We start from the raw sequence: 7,069 nt of genomic DNA, 5'->3' as shown, positions 1-7,069 counted from the left end.
AGACAATTCACGCTTAGAAAAGTACAGAGCATGAAGTTTTTCTATGAGCTTTGGAAAGCTCAAATAATGGCAGTTACACAGGAATGGGGCTTCTGAAAGAACTCCAAATCTGGTATTTGGCTGCTTCAGTGAATGCTGTTTTTCTGGTCTCCCTAGTCCAGTGGATTTGAGGCTGTTGATTTTTAAGACTACTATGGATCTTGGGAGAGAGCAACAGAAATGAGCAATAAAATTACCACAAAGCTTCAGATTCTTACAGAGATTCTACATTATTTTAATTGATTGATTAATTGGTTGGTTGATTCAGACAAGGTATTGCTTTGTGACCCAGGCTGAAGTACAGTGGCACAATCACAGCCCACTGCAGCCTCCACCTCCCAGACTTAAGTGATCCTCTACCTTCAGCCTCCTCAGTAGCTGCAATTACACCTACACAGCACCACATACAGCTACTTTAAAAAAATGTTTTGTAGAGAAGAGGTCTCACTCTGCTGTCCAGGCTGGTCACAAAATCCCAGGAGTGATAAAGCAATTGCTTTGCCTCAGCCTCCCAGTGTGTTGGGATTACAGGCATGAGCCACCATGTCTGGCTATTATTATTTTTTATGATTCCCAGAATTTTGCAAGCTTTTGGTAATGTACAGAATTCTGAAAAGTAGATTTATAGCATTTTTACCTCTGTTCTCTCCTTGCTTGTATGGTGAGTCAGGTTTTCGGATGGCCTCACTCCACCGTTTCAGAAGTTTTTCTGAAACTACTTTTTTTTTTTTTGAGAAAAATGTTAAAAGATAAAATTCTAACATTTATGATCAGGGCTGTCAGGATGACATTAGTGATTATTTATATCCTTCTTCTCTGTTAGATTATTGCAAATCAGTTGTCGTCTTCAATGTGGTGGAGACAATTTCTCCTCATTTTCTCCTAATCCCAAAACCCAGGCATTGAACACCTGAGAAAACATTTATAAACCACCAAAAATTTTAAATTTTTTGTTTCACTATTTATAAATTTTCATTATTTCCATTGCTGTGTATCTACAGTGTGATTTGTAGCATGTTGTTAGAATTCAAAATTTTCTAAAGAAGTTATATCCTATGGGTGATTGTTAAAATGAACATTGATGTGGCGGAGGGAGGGAGGGGTGTGCCATGCAGCAGAGTTACAGTGTTTAAATCCACAGGGAAAAAAAATGTCCTTCAAGTTCCTGTGTAGTGACAATGTATCGACATGCAGGGGGTGACAGGATCTGCCTTAATATTGGCCACATTAGTACAGATCTGTGTATTCCTTAGGAGCTTGGCCTAGCAAACTTGTTCCTAAGGAACCAAAAGCAAAAATCTATCATCCATCCATCTATCTATCTATCTATCTATCTACCTACCTGTCTTTCTTGCGTAGTTAGGAAACCAGACACTGTTTCTCAGGGCAACATGGCAGCCTTCATAGTGGAGCAGAGAAAACAGTTTTTGTCCTGCTTCCTCTTTCACTGGGGTCACTGTGCCTTACCCATATGGCACACCAATGCTATGGTCTGCACCACAGATGAAATCAGCTTCATCCTCAAACTGAATTTTGGAGATGGTGAGCTAGCAGTCAGCCCCACAGCTGGATCCTGAGAAGTAACTGGGGATCCCATTCCCCTTTAAGTGGCTTCCATCGATGTTAACATACATCAAGTACCAAGGGACCTTCCCTGGCTGCTGCTGATGCCACTCAATAATGTAGGTGCTGTCTTTGCTGCTCAGAGTGCTGGTAAGCTTGACGGAGGCTCCCCCGGGGAGGCAGATGCAGAGGGTGACTGAGTCAGCACAGGCTGGGAGAGGGACCGTGAAAACACAGATGCCCATTATGGCCTGAAGTAAGGATAAGAGGAAAGGACATTCCTGGTATGAGTTTGTGAGGTAGTGTCAGTGAGCTGCAGGATCAGGGTGCTGAGGGTCATCCTGACCTGTGCAGTGGAGGAGGAGAAGGGTGAGGAGGAGGAGGAGTGGGGTCCAGGCCATGGTGCAAACACCCCAGAGCTCTGCTGAGGCTGACATGATGCAGGTCCCTGTTATCCACCCAGGAGTCCCAGAGGAGAGAGAGGATCCCTTCATGCAAACTTGTCTCTTCTGCCCAACCATACCCCTCCCTGGGGCTGTGTGCAGCAGCAATGATCATGTCATTTCTGGGAGGGGTGGGCCTAACTTGGGCCTGGCCTGAGGCTCCCCAGGGGCCCACAGAGGATCCAGCTACTTGGCCCAGTGAGCCCTGAGCACAGGCCACAGCCAGGGTTCTGGTTTCCCAGCTGACAGCCCTAGAGAGCGCTCAGCAGCAGGACCACAGCAGCCCCCGCTGCTCAAGTCCAGGTCCACAGTGTCTCCGACCAGATGTCCGGGTCCTGACAGAGGCTCCTGTCCCCACCAGGGCCTTGAACACTGCTCACTCCCTGCCCAAGGGCAGGGCAAGGTCCCTCCTCATGGCAGCCTCCTACCTCACCTCAGCCTTCAGTTTTCTGTCTGTGACTCCTCTGTGGGAACTGGACACATAGTTCTCCCCATCTTTTATGGAGTCCTCAGGGGAAGACTGTCTCTGTATAAACCGTGTGCATGAAATAAAACGTGTGAGCTGAGAAAACGGACGCTTCAGCCATGAACTCCCTTCTCAGGCAGCTCACAAAGCCGGGTTCTTTCTCCCTGCTTGATTCCTCAGATCCGCACAAAGGAGACCGAGTGGTCAGTGTTGAACAGGATAATTTATTTGGATTGGATGGTTCAGTGCATTCTCTGGTAGCTGAGGAGAAACCCAGGGAGTAGCAGAAGGTGCTATTGGGTTGAGAAAGAGCAGTGGACTCGGGGCATCTCTGAAGGCAAGGTGAGGAGGGGTCACAATTTAGAAGAGGCTGAAGGATAAGCTGGTGGGGGGTTGGACAGGAGCCAGAGGGCAGGGCAGGTAAGGGGAAGGCTTGGTGTCTCTTTGCTTTCATTTGTTTGTTTCTTGAAGAAAGAGGAGCCTCCTCCGTCTTCTCAGCTGTCCTCTCTGGTTGTCTGCCAGCCTCGACTGGAAGTCTTTTTTCATGAAAATTCTGTAGTTCTCTCCATGAAAAATGTTTCTTTTCTTCCTGTCTACAAATGGCTTTCCTTCTTATTTTCCACCATTCTTATTAATTTTCTGATATAGAAACAATGTGGATTTGCAGGGAAAGGGATCTTCTTTAGAAGTGCAGAATCTAAGTCCCTATCCTAAACGCCTAAGTCCACATTTCCCAGGAGCCCAGATGATCTGCGTGCACATTCAGTTTGAGCAGCTCTGGTCTGACCCAGGCAGGAAGGCAGTGGAGAGTCTGGCGGCGGGTTGTTTCTGATGCCTCAGTCTCTTCTGCTTTCTGCCGACATGTCTCACTCCCTGTGTCCCATGTTGTGCCTGATGTGCCAGGCCTGCTGCTCTTGAGGCTTCCCATGGACCACGGCAGCATCCCCCCCGAGCTTACTCATCCACAGACATGACCAGGAGTGTGTGATGAGCAAAGTGATCCTCTCGCTTCACATATTAAAACTAGTAGTGATCCTCTCACTTCACATATTAAAACTAGTGAACAAGGAAAATGATATAATAGCTACAATTTTGCATTACTACTTATAACTTTAATAATATTGACCATTGATAACATATTTATATATCTTTAGTATAGGTGCATATCTCATGTTAATCTTAAATGATAATCAGTCATAAAGGTTAGAAAGTTAAGCACAAATATAATGGCGATAGGTCCAAAGGCTGTAGGCCTAACAGAAATGAGAGGTATTCAGTGATATCTTCAACAAAGGCCCATGGAAGCAAAAATAAGTCAGATGTGTGGAATTAAACAGAGAAAAGTGAGCATGTGCTGGTTGTGAGAACCACCTCATTCTTGGGGAGGTTTTTCTTCTATATCTATGAAGACAGACCTCATGTTAGTTCAAGGTTCCAGAGCTCAAGGAATGACAAGCAAACCTGGGCCAGGAGGAGGGGACATCTGTGGGGTCAATCAGAGGGCACCTGGGTCTCTGGGCCACATAACCTGGATTTTTTCTTCTCGTCATCCCTACTTTACACTCACCATGTGTGAGCAGCTTTTTCTCTTTCTAGAAACAAACTGATTCTGTTTGAGCTGGGAGACCAGTAAGAAAAGGAGTTATTTTCTTTAGTAGCACAAGTGACAAAACAAAATTCAACCTGAGCTGGTGTTGGTCACTGGAAGGCGCAGGACAGGGATATGTAAGAAAAGAGGGATGGGAATAGATTTTCATTTCGCTTCCCCATGGAGCAGGAGCTGTTGGCGACAAAGAGGTCGTAGCCACCTGTGTGATGGGATCATCAGCCTCTATCTCTCACTGGAGTCCAAAGGTGATTAATGAAGTGTCGTGGCCTCACCCCTTTCCCAATCCTCACCTACCCCCTGTGCTTACTCTCCCCTCCCTGATTTTGCAACTGAAGGTGCAGGTACCCCCAAGTGAACCAGGCCAGCTCTGTACCTGGGATTCCTCCCAGGATCATATCTTCTGTAGGGGACTGTCCATCTGCTGGGATGGTCTAGGAAATTTTGACCAAGAAGAAAACTCCAAAAAACTGTCATCTTATCTTTTTAAAAGAAAAAGTCGGCTCCTCAGGCTCTGGTTTTATTAAATGTGGTTCAGCAGAGAAAGAGTCAATGTCATCATGTTTTGTTATTGTTTTGTTGTTTACTTAAGGACTCGGAAACATTGAATGGGACATTGAGAGAACCATTGTGCATCAGTAGCTACTTCCAAAATATAGTTTGTGTGTGTGAAAATTATTTGATAGTTGGGAAAAAAAGCCATAGTTCCATTCTTAGCAGGCTGAACTTCATCTCACTTTCTCATCTGCCTATGTAACTGTGAAGTACCAATATTCCAGGTCTGACAATAACAGGTAGTCTTGTCTTCTGGCTGGAGCCCAGAGATAAGCAAATTGCCTGCATTGGCCAAGGCATCTTTGGATTTAGAGAAGCAGCTGGAGACTCCAGAGCCCTAGTTTTACTTGACTTTGACAGGGAGATCAGGAGATACTAGGAAGAGCTCCCTGGCTTTTGCTGACACGGGGATATGAGATAAATATCAACACTGCAGCCACTTTCAGGGTGCAGGTGAGTTTGAAAGATGCTCCCAGAGATGCAGGAAGTGGGGGGAGGATGTAGCTGAGTCAGCACGGGCTGGGAGAGGGAACTTGTAAACACAGACACAAATAAGAGACAGGGTTAAGATGAGGGTGAAATTTATCATGGGTTCCTGAGCCTAAGGGACTGATGCAGGCTGAAAACTGAGTCTTGATCTCTGAGGCCTGTCCTTACCTGTGCAGTGAGAGAGGAGCAGGAGGAGGAGAGAAGTTCAGGCCATGGTGGACACAGCCCCTGACCACCATAGTGGACACAGCCCCTGACCACCATAGTGAGGCTGAGCTGCCCTAGCCCTCCTTTTCTCCCCCACCCTCAGCAGAGGAGGGGATGTTCACGCAAACGTGTTTCTATTCAGGGACTGCCCAGTCCCTTCCTGAGACCTGGGGCTGGAGCTCAGCTCACACTGCAGACTGAGAAAGAAGATTTGCCTTCCCTCCTTGGGAGGGCCTTGGGAGAAATCACCTGCTAAGACCATACACAGGTCCCTGCTAAGCAGACTCTGCCAGGCCAGAGAAGACACAGCTGCTGAACCCCCATCAGTAAGCACAAGGCCCAGCCCCAAGACCTAGGCTCCTTGGAATGAACGGTTCTTAAAGAGCAGCTGTGCAGAAACCACAGGAAAGTCCCACAGCACAGCCTGCTGATAGCAGGACACTCACTTCCCCATGGCTCAGAGACCAGGGAGCCCAGCTGGTCTCTGCAGCTCACCACGACACTATTCCTCTGTACATACATCTGTGTCCTGAATCCTACATCCTGTGATGATGACATGGTCTGCTAGATGCCTAGCCAGTATCTCATGCCCGTAAGTAGTCCTGGTCTATGAGAGGAGCAAATATGTTTATCTATAACTGCTTAAAAATTTTATTGTAACTTTTTAAAGTGTCAGTGCCCCAAGAGTACATTCTAGAAAAGGCTAAATGACCTGCACATGGCACTATGGCACTACTACAGATGCTGAAACAGTTGTGCTGACTCGAGTGACATGAAGGGGTTGTTCAAGGCAATGACATAGAAGGGGACTGTTCCAGGAATCACCTCAGTGATAGCCTTAACATTCAGCAATTCAGAAAACATTTCCTAAGTCCCACCATGTATTTAGCATGTTGATACTCACTAGATTTTATTTCTGAAAAAGTAATAGTTGGGTAGGCATCGCATGTACCAGTCCCTAGTATAACACATTTCTTACTTTATGAAGTGAATTTTGTCTTCCTACCTTTTTATTTTTGTTTATCTGTTTCATCTGTTTCTTAATAGAATTTTGTTTTAGATAGAATACAATTTGCTTATGTTCTAAACCTAATTTTCCCTACCTATATTTTTTCATGGCTTACTAAGAAAGGTAAGTGTAACCTTTTAATGTTTCTGCAGAAATGCTGAAAGACTGGACAGACTAATGCAGAAATTATCACTTCTTCACTGTATCCCAGATGCAAATCTGCTTAAACTGTACAAATAGTCTTCAAACTTCTAGCCTCACAGGTTCTTTTAATAAATAATCTATGACCAGGATCCCCTGGTTCCCTCAGGCGTTTCTCCTTGAGGCAGCTGGAGACATCCTTCTCATTCAGCCTGTTGATGTTACTCCTGGGCTTAAACTCCTTTCGTGACTCTTCATTGCTGTTTACATAAACCCTGAACTGTGTAGCCCCACCGGCATGCCCTTCACATTGTGGCCCCTGCCTATCTCACAGCCCTTCCTCTTGCTCTGGGGCCTCCAGTATCACTCACTTCTCTTTCCTGGGAAACTCTGAGCTCCTTTCCATTCAGTGGCCTTCTCACCAAGTCCTCCTCTGTGTGTGGGGAGGAGATGAGCTTCAACTGGAGGTCAGGGTGGAGGCACATCATCTGGCAACTCTGAGCGTCTGTTAAAAGCAAGACATACTGTTAATGAACCAAACTTGAATCCAT

The 7,069-nt window shown here is 45.9% G+C and overlaps 1 pseudogene; it reads right to left on the bottom strand.

The window, feature by feature from the left end:
- Positions 1-7,069, bottom strand: part of LOC105515506 — a 12,846-nt pseudogene that overhangs the window by 2,143 nt on the left and 3,634 nt on the right.

Source organism: Colobus angolensis, unplaced genomic scaffold, assembly GCF_000951035.1.
Source record: "Colobus angolensis palliatus isolate OR3802 unplaced genomic scaffold, Cang.pa_1.0 Scaffold260, whole genome shotgun sequence".
NCBI classification, from domain to species: Eukaryota; Metazoa; Chordata; class Mammalia; order Primates; family Cercopithecidae; genus Colobus; species Colobus angolensis.
This window is presented reverse-complemented; position numbering and strand designations above follow the sequence as displayed.